This window comes from Microcebus murinus, unplaced genomic scaffold (assembly GCF_040939455.1).
Source record: "Microcebus murinus isolate Inina unplaced genomic scaffold, M.murinus_Inina_mat1.0 scaf017_hap2_Mmur4.0, whole genome shotgun sequence".
NCBI classification, from domain to species: Eukaryota; Metazoa; Chordata; class Mammalia; order Primates; family Cheirogaleidae; genus Microcebus; species Microcebus murinus.
Window position 1 is genome coordinate 413,748 of NW_027438963.1, and position 24,240 is coordinate 437,987.

A 24,240-nucleotide genomic window follows, 5' to 3' on the forward strand; every position below is an offset into this window, starting at 1 on the left:
GCCGGGCTTCGCATTCCCACAGCAGCCAGTCGTGGGCTGAGGACACCTGGGGCGTTGGGAACTCCCTGGCTTCTCCTTGGTTTAACATCTGGAGCTGCTTGTGAATTGTGCCGCCACACACACCCGAGTGCAGGTGTCTTCTGCACAGACTGGGGCCTCGCTCTTCTGAATGCCGCTAGCTCGCGACCCACCCACGGGTGAACCTGGTCAGGGTACTTTCTCTCAGGGGCAGACTCTGATCCGGGCGGGCTACCGGTGTCTCTGTTTGCTCCTTTCTTTCTTCCACTTTGGGAAAGGCTTCCTTACTGGGTGTGGAAATCTCCTATGCCTTTCCTCGCCTATTCTGTCAGCTCTAAAATTCTCTTTCGGTTGCCACCCTCACAGATGGATTAGGAAACTCTTTGCGGTGCACTCATTAGTGAAATGACCTCAATGACGCTGGAATCCAATATCTAATCGCCGATTTTTAGCGAGTCCACACGCCAGGGTGGTTGGGGTCCAGTGCAGCCCCGGCCAGGCCCAGGCCCCTTGGACTGGGCCACAGGAGGACACAGAGGAGGGTCCCGGCCCCCACGGTAGGTAGAGGTGCGGGCAGTTCTCCAAGGGCTTGGGTGTTTTCCAGAGGGAGGAGATGGAGGGGACTGATTTCTTCAGCGCCCCACAAACCACGCCACCCCACCCCACCCATGGGACACATCCCGAGAGAGAGAGAGAGAGAGAGAGAGAGAGAGAGAGAGAGAGAGAGAGAGAGAGAGAGAGAGAGAGACGCCCCATACACTGGCTCCCCTCCCCCGTGCGCTGTTGTGCCCCAGCCCTGGCCCGGGGGAATAGGCGGCCGCAGGGCCACAGGGTGGGGGGCGCAGCTGAAAGGGGTTGTGGGGGAGGGCCGCCCCTGGCTGGGGTCAAAGGGCGAGCGCCCCGCCCCTCCCGCCCGTGCGCTTGGGGTGGGGGGCGGGGAGGTGAAGGAGGCCAGGCAAGGAGAGGAAGGGGGCTTGAAGGTCTCCACCTTGGCGGGTCCAGCCGTGGAGGCGCATCTTGTGTGAGTGTGAGTGAGTGAGTGAGTGTGAGTGTGAGTGTGTGTGTATACAGAGACAGCCCCCAACCCCAGCCCGCCCCGCCTGTCACCCCCGTCCCTCGGAGCCCGCGGGACCCGGCCGGCGAACTCAACAGGCCCGACCCGGCGCGGGGCCTGGGGCGGGGGGAGGAGGCGGCGGGGAAGCGCAGAGAGGCTCGGCTTCTTGAGCGGGGCAGGGGCGCCCTCCGCCGTCCACGGCCACACCACCCCGAACGCGCCCGATCCCGTCTGGTCTCGGAAGCTAAGCAGGCTCGGGCCTGGTTAGAACTTGGATGGGAGACCGCCCGGGAATACCGGGTGCCGTAGGCTTCTTCTTTTTTTTTTTGCCTCTGGTTCTGTCGCGTTTCTGGGAGTGCGGGGGCGGCCCGGGGTGGGGGTGACCCCCACCCTCAGCGCCCGCCGCGGTGCCTGGCGCCCCAGCCCGCACCGTGGGGCCTCCTCTTGTCCCGAGCCGCGACACCGCCGCCACGCGGCAGCATGCGTGGCTTCTGGACAGTCAGGTCTCAGACCAAAGGTCTGCTCTGTGGGAGCCGACACGCTGGAGGAAACCTTGAGAGTCTGAGAGGGGAGGGAGTTCCAGAAGAAGGCCAGGATGTCATTTTGAGGGAGTATGTGACCAGAACTCCTCCCGTTGCTTTTGGGGTTCTATGGGCTACACGTAGGAATCTTTGGTGGTGGCACCTGATGTTGGGGGATCCGGAGTCACACCCAGACCTGCTCCACAGGCCTCCTTTTACTTTTCTCTTCGGATTCATTTTTTTTTTTTTTTTTGAGACAGAGTCTCGGTTTGTTGCCCAGGCTAGAGTGAGTGCCGTGGCGTCAGCCTAGCTCACAGCAACTTCAAACTCCTGGGCTCCAGTGATCCTTCTGCCTCAGCCTCCCGGGTAGCTGGGACTGCAGGCATGCGCCACCATGCCCCGCTAATTTTTTATATATATATATCAGTTGGCCAATTAATTCCTTTCTATTTATAGTAGAGACGGGGTCTCGCTCTTGCTCAGGCTGGTTTTGAACTCCTGACCTTGAGCAATCCGCCCGCCTCGGCCTCCCAAGAGCTAGGATTACAGGCGTGAGCCACAGCGCCCGGCCGGATTCATTATTTTTAAAAAGTGTCTCTTATCTCTATTATTGCATTTTCTTTTCTCTCTCTTTTCAAGCAGATGATGGGAGTCCAAGTATTAAGGTGACATGTGTTGCCCGTGCCCCCCTCCCCCCCCCCCGTGTTCTTATTCATTTACCTCTCATGTTGTTCCAGCATATTGTGGGGGCACCAATGTTAAGGTCGGGTGCGTTGCCCTCTCCCAGCCTCCCCCCTCGGGTCAGAGCTTCAAGTGCGCCCATCCCCCAGTCGGTGCGTACCCACCCCATTCCTAATGGATGTGTATGCCCATCCCCTCCCCCCACCCGCCCGACACCCACCCGAAGAAGGTGATTCCTCTGTGTCCACTTAGGTGTCCATCGGTTCGTACCCATTTGCTGGTGAGCGCGAGCACGTGGTGCTCGTGTGTCCATTCTTGGGATACTTGGCTTACTGGAACGGGTTCCAGCTCTGGCCAGGAGAACCACGAGAGGTGCCCCCTCACCGCTGCTCCTCATAGCCGAATAGCACTCCGTGGTGTCCACGCGCCACATTTTATTTACCCACTCGTGGGTCGATGGGCACTCGGGTGGCTTCCAGGTCTTTGCGATTGTGACTTGTGCCCTGACACGAACCCTAACCCTTACCCAGCCCGTCTCCTCCACGGCCCCTGCCTGACTGACTCCTTCCCGCCCGGCCTATCACCTGTCACCGTCCTCGGCCCCTGCCTGACGGGGCTCCTCCGTCGCCTGGGCCTTCCAAGGGCTTGGTGTGGACGCTGGTTCCAGGACGCCCTCCCAGGAACCCGGTAGCAGGGCGGCCGCAGCGTCTCGCGCAACCCAACCGTCCGCCGGCTGGCCGCCATCGCTAAGTGGCCTGCGGGGGACGTGCTCCCGCTGTGCCGTGGGGGCCCAGCCTGGTGTCTTCTCTGAGGCCCCGCGGCTGCCGCTCCCCGCAAGGGGATAGCCGCGGAGGTGGGGACCGCCTCCTCATGGGGACGTACACCCAGCTCTCCACGTCGGATTCCGGGGCTCTCTGTCCTGCCAGAAGGCCCAGCTGGCCTGCGGGTCCTTAGAGTGGCAAAAACATCCGAAAACTGAGATGGAGGGTCCGGTGGGTGTCTGCACTTTTGTGCTGGGCACCCCAGGGAGGCCCGGGCGCTGGCTGGACAATGCGGTCTGCTGGGCTGGGGGGGGTTTGGAGGAGCAACTGATGCCCTTTGCACTTTGGGTAGCAAGTGTCTGAGGTGTCTCTGGGCCCTGTGCCATGTGGGGGCGGGGGCGGGGGCGGGGTGGGAGGAGGAGGAGGAGGAGGAGGAGGAGGAGGAGGAGGAGGAGGTGGGAAGGGCCGGGGCCTGCAGTCGTGTTCCCCGGGGTGGCACAGCATGTGGCTTCTTCCACAGGCTGCTTGGCCTGGGCTCCCTGCACCTGGGCCTTTGGAGGACTGGCCCTGTGCTTGCCAACACTTCCTGCAGGGACCCAGAGCTGGGAGGTTGCATCTCTCAGCCCTGGGTCGGGCAGAGCCCCAGCGGGCCATGCCCACAACCTCTCTCAGCAGGGGTCCCCCAGAAGGCTCCTTTGGGACCAGGATTCTCTTGCGGGTGACTCTTTAAGGTCTGGCCCCTGGATGGAGGGGCACCAGGAGTAGAGGAGCAGGAAGGGGAAGGGGGTGGCCATGCGAGGGGACACTTTCAGGCCAAGTCCCAGCTTCAGTCTGATCCTCCTGGGAACCCCGGGGTGGACATCACACCTCCTGGTTGCCCCGCTCTGAGACAAGGAGCCGGGCTTCGCATTCCCACAGCAGCCAGTCGTGGGCTGAGGACACCTGGGGCGTTGGGAACTCCCTGGCTTCTCCTTGGTTTAACATCTGGAGCTGCTTGTGAATTGTGCCGCCACACACACCCGAGTGCAGGTGTCTTCTGCACAGACTGGGGCCTCGCTCTTCTGAATGCCGCTAGCTCGCGACCCACCCACGGGTGAACCTGGTCAGGGTACTTTCTCTCAGGGGCAGACTCTGATCCGGGCGGGCTACCGGTGTCTCTGTTTGCTCCTTTCTTTCTTCCACTTTGGGAAAGGCTTCCTTACTGGGTGTGGAAATCTCCTATGCCTTTCCTCGCCTATTCTGTCAGCTCTAAAATTCTCTTTCGGTTGCCACCCTCACAGATGGATTAGGAAACTCTTTGCGGTGCACTCATTAGTGAAATGACCTCAATGACGCTGGAATCCAATATCTAATCGCCGATTTTTAGCGAGTCCACACGCCAGGGTGGTTGGGGTCCAGTGCAGCCCCGGCCAGGCCCAGGCCCCTTGGACTGGGCCACAGGAGGACACAGAGGAGGGTCCCGGCCCCCACGGTAGGTAGAGGTGCGGGCAGTTCTCCAAGGGCTTGGGTGTTTTCCAGAGGGAGGAGATGGAGGGGACTGATTTCTTCAGCGCCCCACAAACCACGCCACCCCACCCCACCCATGGGACACATCCCGAGAGAGAGAGAGAGAGAGAGAGAGAGAGAGAGAGAGAGAGAGAGAGAGAGAGAGAGAGAGAGAGAGACGCCCCATACACTGGCTCCCCTCCCCCGTGCGCTGTGCCCCAGCCCTGGCCCGGGGGAATAGGCGGCCGCAGGGCCACAGGGTGGGGGGCGCAGCTGAAAGGGGTTGTGGGGGAGGGCCGCCCCTGGCTGGGGTCAAAGGGCGAGCGCCCCGCCCCTCCCGCCCGTGCGCTTGGGGTGGGGGGCGGGGAGGTGAAGGAGGCCAGGCAAGGAGAGGAAGGGGGCTTGAAGGTCTCCACCTTGGCGGGTCCAGCCGTGGAGGCGCATCTTGTGTGAGTGTGAGTGAGTGAGTGAGTGTGAGTGTGAGTGTGTGTGTATACAGAGACAGCCCCCAACCCCAGCCCGCCCCGCCTGTCACCCCCGTCCCTCGGAGCCCGCGGGACCCGGCCGGCGAACTCAACAGGCCCGACCCGGCGCGGGGCCTGGGGCGGGGGGAGGAGGCGGCGGGGAAGCGCAGAGAGGCTCGGCTTCTTGAGCGGGGCAGGGGCGCCCTCCGCCGTCCACGGCCACACCACCCCGAACGCGCCCGATCCCGTCTGGTCTCGGAAGCTAAGCAGGCTCGGGCCTGGTTAGAACTTGGATGGGAGACCGCCCGGGAATACCGGGTGCCGTAGGCTTCTTCTTTTTTTTTTTGCCTCTGGTTCTGTCGCGTTTCTGGGAGTGCGGGGGCGGCCCGGGGTGGGGGTGACCCCCACCCTCAGCGCCCGCCGCGGTGCCTGGCGCCCCAGCCCGCACCGTGGGGCCTCCTCTTGTCCCGAGCCGCGACACCGCCGCCACGCGGCAGCATGCGTGGCTTCTGGACAGTCAGGTCTCAGACCAAAGGTCTGCTCTGTGGGAGCCGACACGCTGGAGGAAACCTTGAGAGTCTGAGAGGGGAGGGAGTTCCAGAAGAAGGCCAGGATGTCATTTTGAGGGAGTATGTGACCAGAACTCCTCCCGTTGCTTTTGGGGTTCTATGGGCTACACGTAGGAATCTTTGGTGGTGGCACCTGATGTTGGGGGATCCGGAGTCACACCCAGACCTGCTCCACAGGCCTCCTTTTACTTTTCTCTTCGGATTCATTTTTTTTTTTTTTTTTTTGAGACAGAGTCTCGGTTTGTTGCCCAGGCTAGAGTGAGTGCCGTGGCGTCAGCCTAGCTCACAGCAACTTCAAACTCCTGGGCTCCAGTGATCCTTCTGCCTCAGCCTCCCGGGTAGCTGGGACTGCAGGCATGCGCCACCATGCCCCGCTAATTTTTTATATATATATATCAGTTGGCCAATGAATTCCTTTCTATTTATAGTAGAGACGGGGTCTCGCTCTTGCTCAGGCTGGTTTTGAACTCCTGACCTTGAGCAATCCGCCCGCCTCGGCCTCCCAAGAGCTAGGATTACAGGCGTGAGCCACAGCGCCCGGCCGGATTCATTATTTTTAAAAAGTGTCTCTTATCTCTATTATTGCATTTTCTTTTCTCTCTCTTTTCAAGCAGATGATGGGAGTCCAAGTATTAAGGTGACATGTGTTGCCCGTGCCCCCCTCCCCCCCCCCGTGTTCTTATTCATTTACCTCTCATGTTGTTCCAGCATATTGTGGGGGCACCAATGTTAAGGTCGGGTGCGTTGCCCTCTCCCAGCCTCCCCCCTCGGGTCAGAGCTTCAAGTGCGCCCATCCCCCAGTCGGTGCGTACCCACCCCATTCCTAATGGATGTGTATGCCCATCCCCTCCCCCCACCCGCCCGACACCCACCCGAAGAAGGTGATTCCTCTGTGTCCACTTAGGTGTCCATCGGTTCGTACCCATTTGCTGGTGAGCGCGAGCACGTGGTGCTCGTGTGTCCATTCTTGGGATACTTGGCTTACTGGAACGGGTTCCAGCTCTGGCCAGGAGAACCACGAGAGGTGCCCCCTCACCGCTGCTCCTCATAGCCGAATAGCACTCCGTGGTGTCCACGCGCCACATTTTATTTACCCACTCGTGGGTCGATGGGCACTCGGGTGGCTTCCAGGTCTTTGCGATTGTGACTTGTGCCCTGACACGAACCCTAACCCTTACCCAGCCCGTCTCCTCCACGGCCCCTGCCTGACTGACTCCTTCCCGCCCGGCCTATCACCTGTCACCGTCCTCGGCCCCTGCCTGACGGGGCTCCTCCGTCGCCTGGGCCTTCCAAGGGCTTGGTGTGGACGCTGGTTCCAGGACGCCCTCCCAGGAACCCGGTAGCAGGGCGGCCGCAGCGTCTCGCGCAACCCAACCGTCCGCCGGCTGGCCGCCATCGCTAAGTGGCCTGCGGGGGACGTGCTCCCGCTGTGCCGTGGGGGCCCAGCCTGGTGTCTTCTCTGAGGCCCCGCGGCTGCCGCTCCCCGCAAGGGGATAGCCGCGGAGGTGGGGACCGCCTCCTCATGGGGACGTACACCCAGCTCTCCACGTCGGATTCCGGGGCTCTCTGTCCTGCCAGAAGGCCCAGCTGGCCTGCGGGTCCTTAGAGTGGCAAAAACATCCGAAAACTGAGATGGAGGGTCCGGTGGGTGTCTGCACTTTTGTGCTGGGCACCCCAGGGAGGCCCGGGCGCTGGCTGGACAATGCGGTCTGCTGGGCTGGGGGGGGTTTGGAGGAGCAACTGATGCCCTTTGCACTTTGGGTAGCAAGTGTCTGAGGTGTCTCTGGGCCCTGTGCCATGTGGGGGCGGGGGCGGGGGCGGGGTGGGAGGAGGAGGAGGAGGAGGAGGAGGAGGAGGAGGAGGAGGAGGTGGGAAGGGCCGGGGCCTGCAGTCGTGTTCCCCGGGGTGGCACAGCATGTGGCTTCTTCCACAGGCTGCTTGGCCTGGGCTCCCTGCACCTGGGCCTTTGGAGGACTGGCCCTGTGCTTGCCAACACTTCCTGCAGGGACCCAGAGCTGGGAGGTTGCATCTCTCAGCCCTGGGTCGGGCAGAGCCCCAGCGGGCCATGCCCACAACCTCTCTCAGCAGGGGTCCCCCAGAAGGCTCCTTTGGGACCAGGATTCTCTTGCGGGTGACTCTTTAAGGTCTGGCCCCTGGATGGAGGGGCACCAGGAGTAGAGGAGCAGGAAGGGGAAGGGGGTGGCCATGCGAGGGGACACTTTCAGGCCAAGTCCCAGCTTCAGTCTGATCCTCCTGGGAACCCCGGGGTGGACATCACACCTCCTGGTTGCCCCGCTCTGAGACAAGGAGCCGGGCTTCGCATTCCCACAGCAGCCAGTCGTGGGCTGAGGACACCTGGGGCGTTGGGAACTCCCTGGCTTCTCCTTGGTTTAACATCTGGAGCTGCTTGTGAATTGTGCCGCCACACACACCCGAGTGCAGGTGTCTTCTGCACAGACTGGGGCCTCGCTCTTCTGAATGCCGCTAGCTCGCGACCCACCCACGGGTGAACCTGGTCAGGGTACTTTCTCTCAGGGGCAGACTCTGATCCGGGCGGGCTACCGGTGTCTCTGTTTGCTCCTTTCTTTCTTCCACTTTGGGAAAGGCTTCCTTACTGGGTGTGGAAATCTCCTATGCCTTTCCTCGCCTATTCTGTCAGCTCTAAAATTCTCTTTCGGTTGCCACCCTCACAGATGGATTAGGAAACTCTTTGCGGTGCACTCATTAGTGAAATGACCTCAATGACGCTGGAATCCAATATCTAATCGCCGATTTTTAGCGAGTCCACACGCCAGGGTGGTTGGGGTCCAGTGCAGCCCCGGCCAGGCCCAGGCCCCTTGGACTGGGCCACAGGAGGACACAGAGGAGGGTCCCGGCCCCCACGGTAGGTAGAGGTGCGGGCAGTTCTCCAAGGGCTTGGGTGTTTTCCAGAGGGAGGAGATGGAGGGGACTGATTTCTTCAGCGCCCCACAAACCACGCCACCCCACCCCACCCATGGGACACATCCCGAGAGAGAGAGAGAGAGAGAGAGAGAGAGAGAGAGAGAGAGAGAGAGAGAGAGAGAGAGAGAGAGAGACGCCCCATACACTGGCTCCCCTCCCCCGTGCGCTGTGCCCCAGCCCTGGCCCGGGGGAATAGGCGGCCGCAGGGCCACAGGGTGGGGGGCGCAGCTGAAAGGGGTTGTGGGGGAGGGCCGCCCCTGGCTGGGGTCAAAGGGCGAGCGCCCCGCCCCTCCCGCCCGTGCGCTTGGGGTGGGGGGCGGGGAGGTGAAGGAGGCCAGGCAAGGAGAGGAAGGGGGCTTGAAGGTCTCCACCTTGGCGGGTCCAGCCGTGGAGGCGCATCTTGTGTGAGTGTGAGTGAGTGAGTGAGTGTGAGTGTGAGTGTGTGTGTATACAGAGACAGCCCCCAACCCCAGCCCGCCCCGCCTGTCACCCCCGTCCCTCGGAGCCCGCGGGACCCGGCCGGCGAACTCAACAGGCCCGACCCGGCGCGGGGCCTGGGGCGGGGGGAGGAGGCGGCGGGGAAGCGCAGAGAGGCTCGGCTTCTTGAGCGGGGCAGGGGCGCCCTCCGCCGTCCACGGCCACACCACCCCGAACGCGCCCGATCCCGTCTGGTCTCGGAAGCTAAGCAGGCTCGGGCCTGGTTAGAACTTGGATGGGAGACCGCCCGGGAATACCGGGTGCCGTAGGCTTCTTCTTTTTTTTTTTGCCTCTGGTTCTGTCGCGTTTCTGGGAGTGCGGGGGCGGCCCGGGGTGGGGGTGACCCCCACCCTCAGCGCCCGCCGCGGTGCCTGGCGCCCCAGCCCGCACCGTGGGGCCTCCTCTTGTCCCGAGCCGCGACACCGCCGCCACGCGGCAGCATGCGTGGCTTCTGGACAGTCAGGTCTCAGACCAAAGGTCTGCTCTGTGGGAGCCGACACGCTGGAGGAAACCTTGAGAGTCTGAGAGGGGAGGGAGTTCCAGAAGAAGGCCAGGATGTCATTTTGAGGGAGTATGTGACCAGAACTCCTCCCGTTGCTTTTGGGGTTCTATGGGCTACACGTAGGAATCTTTGGTGGTGGCACCTGATGTTGGGGGATCCGGAGTCACACCCAGACCTGCTCCACAGGCCTCCTTTTACTTTTCTCTTCGGATTCATTTTTTTTTTTTTTTTTTTGAGACAGAGTCTCGGTTTGTTGCCCAGGCTAGAGTGAGTGCCGTGGCGTCAGCCTAGCTCACAGCAACTTCAAACTCCTGGGCTCCAGTGATCCTTCTGCCTCAGCCTCCCGGGTAGCTGGGACTGCAGGCATGCGCCACCATGCCCCGCTAATTTTTTATATATATATATCAGTTGGCCAATTAATTCCTTTCTATTTATAGTAGAGACGGGGTCTCGCTCTTGCTCAGGCTGGTTTTGAACTCCTGACCTTGAGCAATCCGCCCGCCTCGGCCTCCCAAGAGCTAGGATTACAGGCGTGAGCCACAGCGCCCGGCCGGATTCATTATTTTTAAAAAGTGTCTCTTATCTCTATTATTGCATTTTCTTTTCTCTCTCTTTTCAAGCAGATGATGGGAGTCCAAGTATTAAGGTGACATGTGTTGCCCGTGCCCCCCTCCCCCCCCCCCCGTGTTCTTATTCATTTACCTCTCATGTTGTTCCAGCATATTGTGGGGGCACCAATGTTAAGGTCGGGTGCGTTGCCCTCTCCCAGCCTCCCCCCTCGGGTCAGAGCTTCAAGTGCGCCCATCCCCCAGTCGGTGCGTACCCACCCCATTCCTAATGGATGTGTATGCCCATCCCCTCCCCCCACCCGCCCGACACCCACCCGAAGAAGGTGATTCCTCTGTGTCCACTTAGGTGTCCATCGGTTCGTACCCATTTGCTGGTGAGCGCGAGCACGTGGTGCTCGTGTGTCCATTCTTGGGATACTTGGCTTACTGGAACGGGTTCCAGCTCTGGCCAGGAGAACCACGAGAGGTGCCCCCTCACCGCTGCTCCTCATAGCCGAATAGCACTCCGTGGTGTCCACGCGCCACATTTTATTTACCCACTCGTGGGTCGATGGGCACTCGGGTGGCTTCCAGGTCTTTGCGATTGTGACTTGTGCCCTGACACGAACCCTAACCCTTACCCAGCCCGTCTCCTCCACGGCCCCTGCCTGACTGACTCCTTCCCGCCCGGCCTATCACCTGTCACCGTCCTCTGCCCCTGCCTGACACGCTCCTCCCCGCCCGGGCCGTCACCGTCCTCGGCCCCTGCCTGACGGGGCTCCTCCGTCGCCTGGGCCTTCCAAGGGCTTGGTGTGGACGCTGGTTCCAGGACGCCCTCCCAGGAACCCGGTAGCAGGGCGGCCGCAGCGTCTCGCGCAACCCAACCGTCCGCCGGCTGGCCGCCATCGCTAAGTGGCCTGCGGGGGACGTGCTCCCGCTGTGCCGTGGGGGCCCAGCCTGGTGTCTTCTCTGAGGCCCCGCGGCTGCCGCTCCCCGCAAGGGGATAGCCGCGGAGGTGGGGACCGCCTCCTCATGGGGACGTACACCCAGCTCTCCACGTCGGATTCCGGGGCTCTCTGTCCTGCCAGAAGGCCCAGCTGGCCTGCGGGTCCTTAGAGTGGCAAAAACATCCGAAAACTGAGATGGAGGGTCCGGTGGGTGTCTGCACTTTTGTGCTGGGCACCCCAGGGAGGCCCGGGCGCTGGCTGGACAATGCGGTCTGCTGGGCTGGGGGGGGTTTGGAGGAGCAACTGATGCCCTTTGCACTTTGGGTAGCAAGTGTCTGAGGTGTCTCTGGGCCCTGTGCCATGTGGGGGCGGGGGCGGGGGCGGGGTGGGAGGAGTAGGAGGAGGAGGAGGAGGAGGAGGAGGAGGAGGAGGAGGTGGGAAGGGCCGGGGCCTGCAGTCGTGTTCCCCGGGGTGGCACAGCATGTGGCTTCTTCCACAGGCTGCTTGGCCTGGGCTCCCTGCACCTGGGCCTTTGGAGGACTGGCCCTGTGCTTGCCAACACTTCCTGCAGGGACCCAGAGCTGGGAGGTTGCATCTCTCAGCCCTGGGTCGGGCAGAGCCCCAGCGGGCCATGCCCACAACCTCTCTCAGCAGGGGTCCCCCAGAAGGCTCCTTTGGGACCAGGATTCTCTTGCGGGTGACTCTTTAAGGTCTGGCCCCTGGATGGAGGGGCACCAGGAGTAGAGGAGCAGGAAGGGGAAGGGGGTGGCCATGCGAGGGGACACTTTCAGGCCAAGTCCCAGCTTCAGTCTGATCCTCCTGGGAACCCCGGGGTGGACATCACACCTCCTGGTTGCCCCGCTCTGAGACAAGGAGCCGGGCTTCGCATTCCCACAGCAGCCAGTCGTGGGCTGAGGACACCTGGGGCGTTGGGAACTCCCTGGCTTCTCCTTGGTTTAACATCTGGAGCTGCTTGTGAATTGTGCCGCCACACACACCCGAGTGCAGGTGTCTTCTGCACAGACTGGGGCCTCGCTCTTCTGAATGCCGCTAGCTCGCGACCCACCCACGGGTGAACCTGGTCAGGGTACTTTCTCTCAGGGGCAGACTCTGATCCGGGCGGGCTACCGGTGTCTCTGTTTGCTCCTTTCTTTCTTCCACTTTGGGAAAGGCTTCCTTACTGGGTGTGGAAATCTCCTATGCCTTTCCTCGCCTATTCTGTCAGCTCTAAAATTCTCTTTCGGTTGCCACCCTCACAGATGGATTAGGAAACTCTTTGCGGTGCACTCATTAGTGAAATGACCTCAATGACGCTGGAATCCAATATCTAATCGCCGATTTTTAGCGAGTCCACACGCCAGGGTGGTTGGGGTCCAGTGCAGCCCCGGCCAGGCCCAGGCCCCTTGGACTGGGCCACAGGAGGACACAGAGGAGGGTCCCGGCCCCCACGGTAGGTAGAGGTGCGGGCAGTTCTCCAAGGGCTTGGGTGTTTTCCAGAGGGAGGAGATGGAGGGGACTGATTTCTTCAGCGCCCCACAAACCACGCCACCCCACCCCACCCATGGGACACATCCCGAGAGAGAGAGAGAGAGAGAGAGAGAGAGAGAGAGAGAGAGAGAGAGAGAGAGAGAGAGAGAGAGAGACGCCCCATACACTGGCTCCCCTCCCCCGTGCGCTGTGCCCCAGCCCTGGCCCGGGGGAATAGGCGGCCGCAGGGCCACAGGGTGGGGGGCGCAGCTGAAAGGGGTTGTGGGGGAGGGCCGCCCCTGGCTGGGGTCAAAGGGCGAGCGCCCCGCCCCTCCCGCCCGTGCGCTTGGGGTGGGGGGCGGGGAGGTGAAGGAGGCCAGGCAAGGAGAGGAAGGGGGCTTGAAGGTCTCCACCTTGGCGGGTCCAGCCGTGGAGGCGCATCTTGTGTGAGTGTGAGTGAGTGAGTGAGTGTGAGTGTGAGTGTGTGTGTATACAGAGACAGCCCCCAACCCCAGCCCGCCCCGCCTGTCACCCCCGTCCCTCGGAGCCCGCGGGACCCGGCCGGCGAACTCAACAGGCCCGACCCGGCGCGGGGCCTGGGGCGGGGGGAGGAGGCGGCGGGGAAGCGCAGAGAGGCTCGGCTTCTTGAGCGGGGCAGGGGCGCCCTCCGCCGTCCACGGCCACACCACCCCGAACGCGCCCGATCCCGTCTGGTCTCGGAAGCTAAGCAGGCTCGGGCCTGGTTAGAACTTGGATGGGAGACCGCCCGGGAATACCGGGTGCCGTAGGCTTCTTCTTTTTTTTTTTGCCTCTGGTTCTGTCGCGTTTCTGGGAGTGCGGGGGCGGCCCGGGGTGGGGGTGACCCCCACCCTCAGCGCCCGCCGCGGTGCCTGGCGCCCCAGCCCGCACCGTGGGGCCTCCTCTTGTCCCGAGCCGCGACACCGCCGCCACGCGGCAGCATGCGTGGCTTCTGGACAGTCAGGTCTCAGACCAAAGGTCTGCTCTGTGGGAGCCGACACGCTGGAGGAAACCTTGAGAGTCTGAGAGGGGAGGGAGTTCCAGAAGAAGGCCAGGATGTCATTTTGAGGGAGTATGTGACCAGAACTCCTCCCGTTGCTTTTGGGGTTCTATGGGCTACACGTAGGAATCTTTGGTGGTGGCACCTGATGTTGGGGGATCCGGAGTCACACCCAGACCTGCTCCACAGGCCTCCTTTTACTTTTCTCTTCGGATTCATTTTTTTTTTTTTTTTTTGAGACAGAGTCTCGGTTTGTTGCCCAGGCTAGAGTGAGTGCCGTGGCGTCAGCCTAGCTCACAGCAACTTCAAACTCCTGGGCTCCAGTGATCCTTCTGCCTCAGCCTCCCGGGTAGCTGGGACTGCAGGCATGCGCCACCATGCCCCGCTAATTTTTTATATATATATATCAGTTGGCCAATTAATTCCTTTCTATTTATAGTAGAGACGGGGTCTCGCTCTTGCTCAGGCTGGTTTTGAACTCCTGACCTTGAGCAATCCGCCCGCCTCGGCCTCCCAAGAGCTAGGATTACAGGCGTGAGCCACAGCGCCCGGCCGGATTCATTATTTTTAAAAAGTGTCTCTTATCTCTATTATTGCATTTTCTTTTCTCTCTCTTTTCAAGCAGATGATGGGAGTCCAAGTATTAAGGTGACATGTGTTGCCCGTGCCCCCCTCCCCCCCCCCCGTGTTCTTATTCATTTACCTCTCATGTTGTTCCAGCATATTGTGGGGGCACCAATGTTAAGGTCGGGTGCGTTGCCCTCTCCCAGCCTCCCCCCTCGGGTCAGAGCTTCAAGTGCGCCCATCCCCCAGTCGGTGCGTACCCACCCCATTCCTAATGGATGTGTATGCCCATCCCCTCCCCCCACCCGCCCGACACCCACCCGAAGAAGGTGATTCCTCTGTGTCCACTTAGGTGTCCATCGGTTCGTACCCATTTGCTGGTGAGCGCGAGCACGTGGTGCTCGTGTGTCCATTCTTGGGATACTTGGCTTACTGGAACGGGTTCCAGCTCTGGCCAGGAGAACCACGAGAGGTGCCCCCTCACCGCTGCTCCTCATAGCCGAATAGCACTCCGTGGTGTCCACGCGCCACATTTTATTTACCCACTCGTGGGTCGATGGGCACTCGGGTGGCTTCCAGGTCTTTGCGATTGTGACTTGTGCCCTGACACGAACCCTAACCCTTACCCAGCCCGTCTCCTCCACGGCCCCTGCCTGACTGACTCCTTCCCGCCCGGCCTATCACCTGTCACCGTCCTCTGCCCCTGCCTGACACGCTCCTCCCCGCCCGGGCCGTCACCGTCCTCGGCCCCTGCCTGACGGGGCTCCTCCGTCGCCTGGGCCTTCCAAGGGCTTGGTGTGGACGCTGGTTCCAGGACGCCCTCCCAGGAACCCGGTAGCAGGGCGGCCGCAGCGTCTCGCGCAACCCAACCGTCCGCCGGCTGGCCGCCATCGCTAAGTGGCCTGCGGGGGACGTGCTCCCGCTGTGCCGTGGGGGCCCAGCCTGGTGTCTTCTCTGAGGCCCCGCGGCTGCCGCTCCCCGCAAGGGGATAGCCGCGGAGGTGGGGACCGCCTCCTCATGGGGACGTACACCCAGCTCTCCACGTCGGATTCCGGGGCTCTCTGTCCTGCCAGAAGGCCCAGCTGGCCTGCGGGTCCTTAGAGTGGCAAAAACATCCGAAAACTGAGATGGAGGGTCCGGTGGGTGTCTGCACTTTTGTGCTGGGCACCCCAGGGAGGCCCGGGCGCTGGCTGGACAATGCGGTCTGCTGGGCTGGGGGGGGTTTGGAGGAGCAACTGATGCCCTTTGCACTTTGGGTAGCAAGTGTCTGAGGTGTCTCTGGGCCCTGTGCCATGTGGGGGCGGGGGCGGGGGCGGGGTGGGAGGAGGAGGAGGAGGAGGAGGAGGAGGAGGAGGAGGAGGAGGAGGTGGGAAGGGCCGGGGCCTGCAGTCGTGTTCCCCGGGGTGGCACAGCATGTGGCTTCTTCCACAGGCTGCTTGGCCTGGGCTCCCTGCACCTGGGCCTTTGGAGGACTGGCCCTGTGCTTGCCAACACTTCCTGCAGGGACCCAGAGCTGGGAGGTTGCATCTCTCAGCCCTGGGTCGGGCAGAGCCCCAGCGGGCCATGCCCACAACCTCTCTCAGCAGGGGTCCCCCAGAAGGCTCCTTTGGGACCAGGATTCTCTTGCGGGTGACTCTTTAAGGTCTGGCCCCTGGATGGAGGGGCACCAGGAGTAGAGGAGCAGGAAGGGGAAGGGGGTGGCCATGCGAGGGGACACTTTCAGGCCAAGTCCCAGCTTCAGTCTGATCCTCCTGGGAACCCCGGGGTGGACATCACACCTCCTGGTTGCCCCGCTCTGAGACAAGGAGCCGGGCTTCGCATTCCCACAGCAGCCAGTCGTGGGCTGAGGACACCTGGGGCGTTGGGAACTCCCTGGCTTCTCCTTGGTTTAACATCTGGAGCTGCTTGTGAATTGTGCCGCCACACACACCCGAGTGCAGGTGTCTTCTGCACAGACTGGGGCCTCGCTCTTCTGAATGCCGCTAGCTCGCGACCCACCCACGGGTGAACCTGGTCAGGGTACTTTCTCTCAGGGGCAGACTCTGATCCGGGCGGGCTACCGGTGTCTCTGTTTGCTCCTTTCTTTCTTCCACTTTGGGAAAGGCTTCCTTACTGGGTGTGGAAATCTCCTATGCCTTTCCTCGCCTATTCTGTCAGCTCTAAAATTCTCTTTCGGTTGCCACCCTCACAGATGGATTAGGAAACTCTTTGCGGTGCACTCATTAGTGAAATGACCTCAATGACGCTGGAATCCAATATCTAATCGCCGATTTTTAGCGAGTCCACACGCCAGGGTGGTTGGGGTCCAGTGCAGCCCCGGCCAGGCCCAGGCCCCTTGGACTGGGCCACAGGAGGACACAGAGGAGGGTCCCGGCCCCCACGGTAGGTAGAGGTGCGGGCAGTTCTCCAAGGGCTTGGGTGTTTTCCAGAGGGAGGAGATGGAGGGGACTGATTTCTTCAGCGCCCCACAAACCACGCCACCCCACCCCACCCATGGGACACATCCCGAGAGAGAGAGAGAGAGAGAGAGAGAGAGAGAGAGAGAGAGAGAGAGAGAGAGAGAGAGAGAGAGACGCCCCATACACTGGCTCCCCTCCCCCGTGCGCTGTGCCCCAGCCCTGGCCCGGGGGAATAGGCGGCCGCAGGGCCACAGGGTGGGGGGCGCAGCTGAAAGGGGTTGTGGGGGAGGGCCGCCCCTGGCTGGGGTCAAAGGGCGAGCGCCCCGCCCCTCCCGCCCGTGCGCTTGGGGTGGGGGGCGGGGAGGTGAAGGAGGCCAGGCAAGGAGAGGAAGGGGGCTTGAAGGTCTCCACCTTGGCGGGTCCAGCCGTGGAGGCGCATCTTGTGTGAGTGTGAGTGAGTGAGTGAGTGTGAGTGTGAGTGTGTGTGTATACAGAGACAGCCCCCAACCCCAGCCCGCCCCGCCTGTCACCCCCGTCCCTCGGAGCCCGCGGGACCCGGCCGGCGAACTCAACAGGCCCGACCCGGCGCGGGGCCTGGGGCGGGGGGAGGAGGCGGCGGGGAAGCGCAGAGAGGCTCGGCTTCTTGAGCGGGGCAGGGGCGCCCTCCGCCGTCCACGGCCACACCACCCCGAACGCGCCCGATCCCGTCTGGTCTCGGAAGCTAAGCAGGCTCGGGCCTGGTTAGAACTTGGATGGGAGACCGCCCGGGAATACCGGGTGCCGTAGGCTTCTTCTTTTTTTTTTTGCCTCTGGTTCTGTCGCGTTTCTGGGAGTGCGGGGGCGGCCCGGGGTGGGGGTGACCCCCACCCTCAGCGCCCGCCGCGGTGCCTGGCGCCCCAGCCCGCACCGTGGGGCCTCCTCTTGTCCCGAGCCGCGACACCGCCGCCACGCGGCAGCATGCGTGGCTTCTGGACAGTCAGGTCTCAGACCAAAGGTCTGCTCTGTGGGAGCCGACACGCTGGAGGAAACCTTGAGAGTCTGAGAGGGGAGGGAGTTCCAGAAGAAGGCCAGGATGTCATTTTGAGGGAGTATGTGACCAGAACTCCTCCCGTTGCTTTTGGGGTTCTATGGGCTACACGTAGGAATCTTTGGTGGTGGCACCTGATGTTGGGGGATCCGGAGTCACACCCAGACCTGCTCCACAGGCCTCCTTTTACTTTTCTCTTCGGATTCATTTTTTTTTTTTTTTTTTGAGACAGAGTCTCGGTTTGTTGCCCAGGCTAGAGTGAGTGCCGTGGCGTCAGCCTAGCTCACAGCAACTTCAAACTCCTGGGCTCCAGTGATCCTTCTGCCTCAGCCTCCCGGGTAGCTGGGACTGCAGGCATGCGCCACCATGCCCCGCTAATTTTTTATATATATATATCAGTTGGCCAATTAATTCCTTTCTATTTATAGTAGAGACGGGGTCTCGCTCTTGCTCAGGCTGGTTTTGAACTCCTGACCTTGAGCAATCCGCCCGCCTCGGCCTCCCAAGAGCTAGGATTACAGGCGTGAGCCACAGCGCCCGGCCGGATTCATTATTTTTAAAAAGTGTCTCTTATCTCTATTATTGCATTTTCTTTTCTCTCTCTTTTCAAGCAGATGATGGGAGTCCAAGTATTAAGGTGACATGTGTTGCCCGTGCCCCCCTCCCCCCCCCCCCGTGTTCTTATTCATTTACCTCTCATGTTGTTCCAGCATATTGTGGGGGCACCAATGTTAAGGTCGGGTGCGTTGCCCTCTCCCAGCCTCCCCCCTCGGGTCAGAGCTTCAAGTGCGCCCATCCCCCAGTCGGTGCGTACCCACCCCATTCCTAATGGATGTGTATGCCCATCCCCTCCCCCCACCCGCCCGACACCCACCCGAAGAAGGTGATTCCTCTGTGTCCACTTAGGTGTCCATCGGTTCGTACCCATTTGCTGGTGAGCGCGAGCACGTGGTGCTCGTGTGTCCATTCTTGGGATACTTGGCTTACTGGAACGGGTTCCAGCTCTGGCCAGGAGAACCACGAGAGGTGCCCCCTCACCGCTGCTCCTCATAGCCGAATAGCACTCCGTGGTGTCCACGCGCCACATTTTATTTACCCACTCGTGGGTCGATGGGCACTCGGGTGGCTTCCAGGTCTTTGCGATTGTGACTTGTGCCCTGACACGAACCCTAACCCTTACCCAGCCCGTCTCCTCCACGGCCCCTGCCTGACTGACTCCTTCCCGCCCGGCCTATCACCTGTCACCGTCCTCTGCCCCTGCCTGACACGCTCCTCCCCGCCCGGGCCGTCACCGTCCTCGGCCCCTGCCTGACGGGGCTCCTCCGTCGCCTGGGCCTTCCAAGGGCTTGGTGTGGACGCTGGTTCCAGGACGCCCTCCCAGGAACCCGGTAGCAGGGCGGCCGCAGCGTCTCGCGCAACCCAACCGTCCGCCGGCTGGCCGCCATCGCTAAGTGGCCTGCGGGGGACGTGCTCCCGCTGTGCCGTGGGGGCCCAGCCTGGTGTCTTCTCTGAGGCCCCGCGGCTGCCGCTCCCCGCAAGGGGATAGCCGCGGAGGTGGGGACCGCCTCCTCATGGGGACGTACACCCAGCTCTCCACGTCGGATTCCGGGGCTCTCTGTCCTGCCAGAAGGCCCAGCTGGCCTGCGGGTCCTTAGAGTGGCAAAAACATCCGAAAACTGAGATGGAGGGTCCGGTGGGTGTCTGCACTTTTGTGCTGGGCACCCCAGGGAGGCCCGGGCGCTGGCTGGACAATGCGGTCTGCTGGGCTGGGGGGGGTTTGGAGGAGCAACTGATGCCCTTTGCACTTTGGGTAGCAAGTGTCTGAGGTGTCTCTGGGCCCTGTGCCATGTGGGGGCGGGGGCGGGGGCGGGGTGGGAGGAGTAGGAGGAGGAGGAGGAGGAGGAGGAGGAGGAGGAGGAGGTGGGAAGGGCCGGGGCCTGCAGTCGTGTTCCCCGGGGTGGCACAGCATGTGGCTTCTTCCACAGGCTGCTTGGCCTGGGCTCCCTGCACCTGGGCCTTTGGAGGACTGGCCCTGTGCTTGCCAACACTTCCTGCAGGGACCCAGAGCTGGGAGGTTGCATCTCTCAGCCCTGGGTCGGGCAGAGCCCCAGCGGGCCATGCCCACAACCTCTCTCAGCAGGGGTCCCCCAGAAGGCTCCTTTGGGACCAGGATTCTCTTGCGGGTGACTCTTTAAGGTCTGGCCCCTGGATGGAGGGGCACCAGGAGTAGAGGAGCAGGAAGGGGAAGGGGGTGGCCATGCGAGGGGACACTTTCAGGCCAAGTCCCAGCTTCAGTCTGATCCTCCTGGGAACCCCGGGGTGGACATCACACCTCCTGGTTGCCCCGCTCTGAGACAAGGAGCCGGGCTTCGCATTCCCACAGCAGCCAGTCGTGGGCTGAGGACACCTGGGGCGTTGGGAACTCCCTGGCTTCTCCTTGGTTTAACATCTGGAGCTGCTTGTGAATTGTGCCGCCACACACACCCGAGTGCAGGTGTCTTCTGCACAGACTGGGGCCTCGCTCTTCTGAATGCCGCTAGCTCGCGACCCACCCACGGGTGAACCTGGTCAGGGTACTTTCTCTCAGGGGCAGACTCTGATCCGGGCGGGCTACCGGTGTCTCTGTTTGCTCCTTTCTTTCTTCCACTTTGGGAAAGGCTTCCTTACTGGGTGTGGAAATCTCCTATGCCTTTCCTCGCCTATTCTGTCAGCTCTAAAATTCTCTTTCGGTTGCCACCCTCACAGATGGATTAGGAAACTCTTTGCGGTGCACTCATTAGTGAAATGACCTCAATGACGCTGGAATCCAATATCTAATCGCCGATTTTTAGCGAGTCCACACGCCAGGGTGGTTGGGGTCCAGTGCAGCCCCGGCCAGGCCCAGGCCCCTTGGACTGGGCCACAGGAGGACACAGAGGAGGGTCCCGGCCCCCACGGTAGGTAGAGGTGCGGGCAGTTCTCCAAGGGCTTGGGTGTTTTCCAGAGGGAGGAGATGGAGGGGACTGATTTCTTCAGCGCCCCACAAACCACGCCACCCCACCCCACCCATGGGACACATCCCGAGAGAGAGAGAGAGAGAGAGAGAGAGAGAGAGAGAGAGAGAGAGAGAGAGAGAGAGAGAGAGAGACGCCCCATACACTGGCTCCCCTCCCCCGTGCGCTGTGCCCCAGCCCTGGCCCGGGGGAATAGGCGGCCGCAGGGCCACAGGGTGGGGGGCGCAGCTGAAAGGGGTTGTGGGGGAGGGCCGCCCCTGGCTGGGGTCAAAGGGCGAGCGCCCCGCCCCTCCCGCCCGTGCGCTTGGGGTGGGGGGCGGGGAGGTGAAGGAGGCCAGGCAAGGAGAGGAAGGGGGCTTGAAGGTCTCCACCTTGGCGGGTCCAGCCGTGGAGGCGCATCTTGTGTGAGTGTGAGTGAGTGAGTGAGTGTGAGTGTGAGTGTGTGTGTATACAGAGACAGCCCCCAACCCCAGCCCGCCCCGCCTGTCACCCCCGTCCCTCGGAGCCCGCGGGACCCGGCCGGCGAACTCAACAGGCCCGACCCGGCGCGGGGCCTGGGGCGGGGGGAGGAGGCGGCGGGGAAGCGCAGAGAGGCTCGGCTTCTTGAGCGGGGCAGGGGCGCCCTCCGCCGTCCACGGCCACACCACCCCGAACGCGCCCGATCCCGTCTGGTCTCGGAAGCTAAGCAGGCTCGGGCCTGGTTAGAACTTGGATGGGAGACCGCCCGGGAATACCGGGTGCCGTAGGCTTCTTCTTTTTTTTTTTGCCTCTGGTTCTGTCGCGTTTCTGGGAGTGCGGGGGCGGCCCGGGGTGGGGGTGACCCCCACCCTCAGCGCCCGCCGCGGTGCCTGGCGCCCCAGCCCGCACCGTGGGGCCTCCTCTTGTCCCGAGCCGCGACACCGCCGCCACGCGGCAGCATGCGTGGCTTCTGGACAGTCAGGTCTCAGACCAAAGGTCTGCTCTGTGGGAGCCGACACGCTGGAGGAAACCTTGAGAGTCTGAGAGGGGAGGGAGTTCCAGAAGAAGGCCAGGATGTCATTTTGAGGGAGTATGTGACCAGAACTCCTCCCGTTGCTTTTGGGGTTCTATGGGCTACACGTAGGAATCTTTGGTGGTGGCACCTGATGTTGGGGGATCCGGAGTCACACCCAGACCTGCTCCACAGGCCTCCTTTTACTTTTCTCTTCGGATTCATTTTTTTTTTTTTTTTTTGAGACAGAGTCTCGGTTTGTTGCCCAGGCTAGAGTGAGTGCCGTGGCGTCAGCCTAGCTCACAGCAACTTCAAACTCCTGGGCTCCAGTGATCCTTCTGCCTCAGCCTCCCGGGTAGCTGGGACTGCAGGCATGCGCCACCATGCCCCGCTAATTTTTTATATATATATATCAGTTGGCCAATTAATTCCTTTCTATTTATAGTAGAGACGGGGTCTCGCTCTTGCTCAGGCTGGTTTTGAACTCCTGACCTTGAGCAATCCGCCCGCCTCGGCCTCCCAAGAGCTAGGATTACAGGCGTGAGCCACAGCGCCCGGCCGGATTCATTATTTTTAAAAAGTGTCTCTTATCTCTATTATTGCATTTTCTTTTCTCTCTCTTTTCAAGCAGATGATGGGAGTCCAAGTATTAAGGTGACATGTGTTGCCCGTGCCCCCCTCCCCCCCCCGTGTTCTTATTCATTTACCTCTCATGTTGTTCCAGCATATTGTGGGGGCACCAATGTTAAGGTCGGGTGCGTTGCCCTCTCCCAGCCTCCCCCCTCGGGTCAGAGCTTCAAGTGCGCCCATCCCCCAGTCGGTGCGTACCCACCCCATTCCTAATGGATGTGTATGCCCATCCCCTCCCCCCACCCGCCCGACACCCACCCGAAGAAGGTGATTCCTCTGTGTCCACTTAGGTGTCCATCGGTTCGTACCCATTTGCTGGTGAGCGCGAGCACGTGGTGCTCGTGTGTCCATTCTTGGGATACTTGGCTTACTGGAACGGGTTCCAGCTCTGGCCAGGAGAACCACGAGAGGTGCCCCCTCACCGCTGCTCCTCATAGCCGAATAGCACTCCGTGGTGTCCACGCGCCACATTTTATTTACCCACTCGTGGGTCGATGGGCACTCGGGTGGCTTCCAGGTCTTTGCGATTGTGACTTGTGCCCTGACACGAACCCTAACCCTTACCCAGCCCGTCTCCTCCACGGCCCCTGCCTGACTGACTCCTTCCCGCCCGGCCTATCACCTGTCACCGTCCTCTGCCCCTGCCTGACACGCTCCTCCCCGCCCGGGCCGTCACCGTCCTCGGCCCCTGCCTGACGGGGCTCCTCCGTCGCCTGGGCCTTCCAAGGGCTTGGTGTGGACGCTGGTTCCAGGACGCCCTCCCAGGAACCCGGTAGCAGGGCGGCCGCAGCGTCTCGCGCAACCCAACCGTCCGCCGGCTGGCCGCCATCGCTAAGTGGCCTGCGGGGGACGTGCTCCCGCTGTGCCGTGGGGGCCCAGCCTGGTGTCTTCTCTGAGGCCCCGCGGCTGCCGCTCCCCGCAAGGGGATAGCCGCGGAGGTGGGGACCGCCTCCTCATGGGGACGTACACCCAGCTCTCCACGTCGGATTCCGGGGCTCTCTGTCCTGCCAGAAGGCCCAGCTGGCCTGCGGGTCCTTAGAGTGGCAAAAACATCCGAAAACTGAGATGGAGGGTCCGGTGGGTGTCTGCACTTTTGTGCTGGGCACCCCAGGGAGGCCCGGGGGCTGGCTGGACAATGCGGTCTGCTGGGCTGGGGGGGGTTTGGAGGAGCAACTGATGCCCTTTGCACTTTGGGTAGCAAGTGTCTGAGGTGTCTCTGGGCCCTGTGCCATGTGGGGGCGGGGGCGGGGGCGGGGTGGGAGGAGGAGGAGGAGGAGGAGGAGGAGGAGGAGGAGGAGGAGGAGGAGGTGGGAAGGGCCGGGGCCTGCAGTCGTGTTCCCCGGGGTGGCACAGCATGTGGCTTCTTCCACAGGCTGCTTGGCCTGGGCTCCCTGCACCTGGGCCTTTGGAGGACTGGCCCTGTGCTTGCCAACACTTCCTGCAGGGACCCAGAGCTGGGAGGTTGCATCTCTCAGCCCTGGGTCGGGCAGAGCCCCAGCGGGCCATGCCCACAACCTCTCTCAGCAGGGGTCCCCCAGAAGGCTCCTTTGGGACCAGGATTCTCTTGCGGGTGACTCTTTAAGGTCTGGCCCCTGGATGGAGGGGCACCAGGAGTAGAGGAGCAGGAAGGGGAAGGGGGTGGCCATGCGAGGGGACACTTTCAGGCCAAGTCCCAGCTTCAGTCTGATCCTCCTGGGAACCCCGGGGTGGACATCACACCTCCTGGTTGCCCCGCTCTGAGACAAGGAGCCGGGCTTCGCATTCCCACAGCAGCCAGTCGTGGGCTGAGGACACCTGGGGCGTTGGGAACTCCCTGGCTTCTCCTTGGTTTAACATCTGGAGCTGCTTGTGAATTGTGCCGCCACACACACCCGAGTGCAGGTGTCTTCTGCACAGACTGGGGCCTCGCTCTTCTGAATGCCGCTAGCTCGCGACCCACCCACGGGTGAACCTGGTCAGGGTACTTTCTCTCAGGGGCAGACTCTGATCCGGGCGGGCTACCGGTGTCTCTGTTTGCTCCTTTCTTTCTTCCACTTTGGGAAAGGCTTCCTTACTGGGTGTGGAAATCTCCTATGCCTTTCCTCGCCTATTCTGTCAGCTCTAAAATTCTCTTTCGGTTGCCACCCTCACAGATGGATTAGGAAACTCTTTGCGGTGCACTCATTAGTGAAATGACCTCAATGACGCTGGAATCCAATATCT

General features: G+C 62.0%; 6 pseudogenes; all 6 read left to right on the forward strand.

Moving 5' to 3' along the window:
- Positions 1 to 1,265: 1,265 nt before the first annotated feature.
- On the forward strand, positions 1,266 to 1,384 carry LOC142867510 (uncharacterized; annotated as a pseudogene).
- A 3,811-nt stretch (positions 1,385 to 5,195) lies between these two features.
- Positions 5,196 to 5,314, forward strand: LOC142867511 (uncharacterized; annotated as a pseudogene).
- A 3,812-nt stretch (positions 5,315 to 9,126) lies between these two features.
- Positions 9,127 to 9,245, forward strand: LOC142867513 (uncharacterized; annotated as a pseudogene).
- A 3,864-nt stretch (positions 9,246 to 13,109) lies between these two features.
- Positions 13,110 to 13,228, forward strand: LOC142867514 (uncharacterized; annotated as a pseudogene).
- A 3,860-nt stretch (positions 13,229 to 17,088) lies between these two features.
- LOC142867515 (uncharacterized) lies at positions 17,089 to 17,207 on the forward strand (annotated as a pseudogene).
- Positions 17,208 to 21,068: 3,861 nt separating this feature from the next.
- On the forward strand, positions 21,069 to 21,187 carry LOC142867516 (uncharacterized; annotated as a pseudogene).
- Positions 21,188 to 24,240: the final 3,053 nt, after the last annotated feature.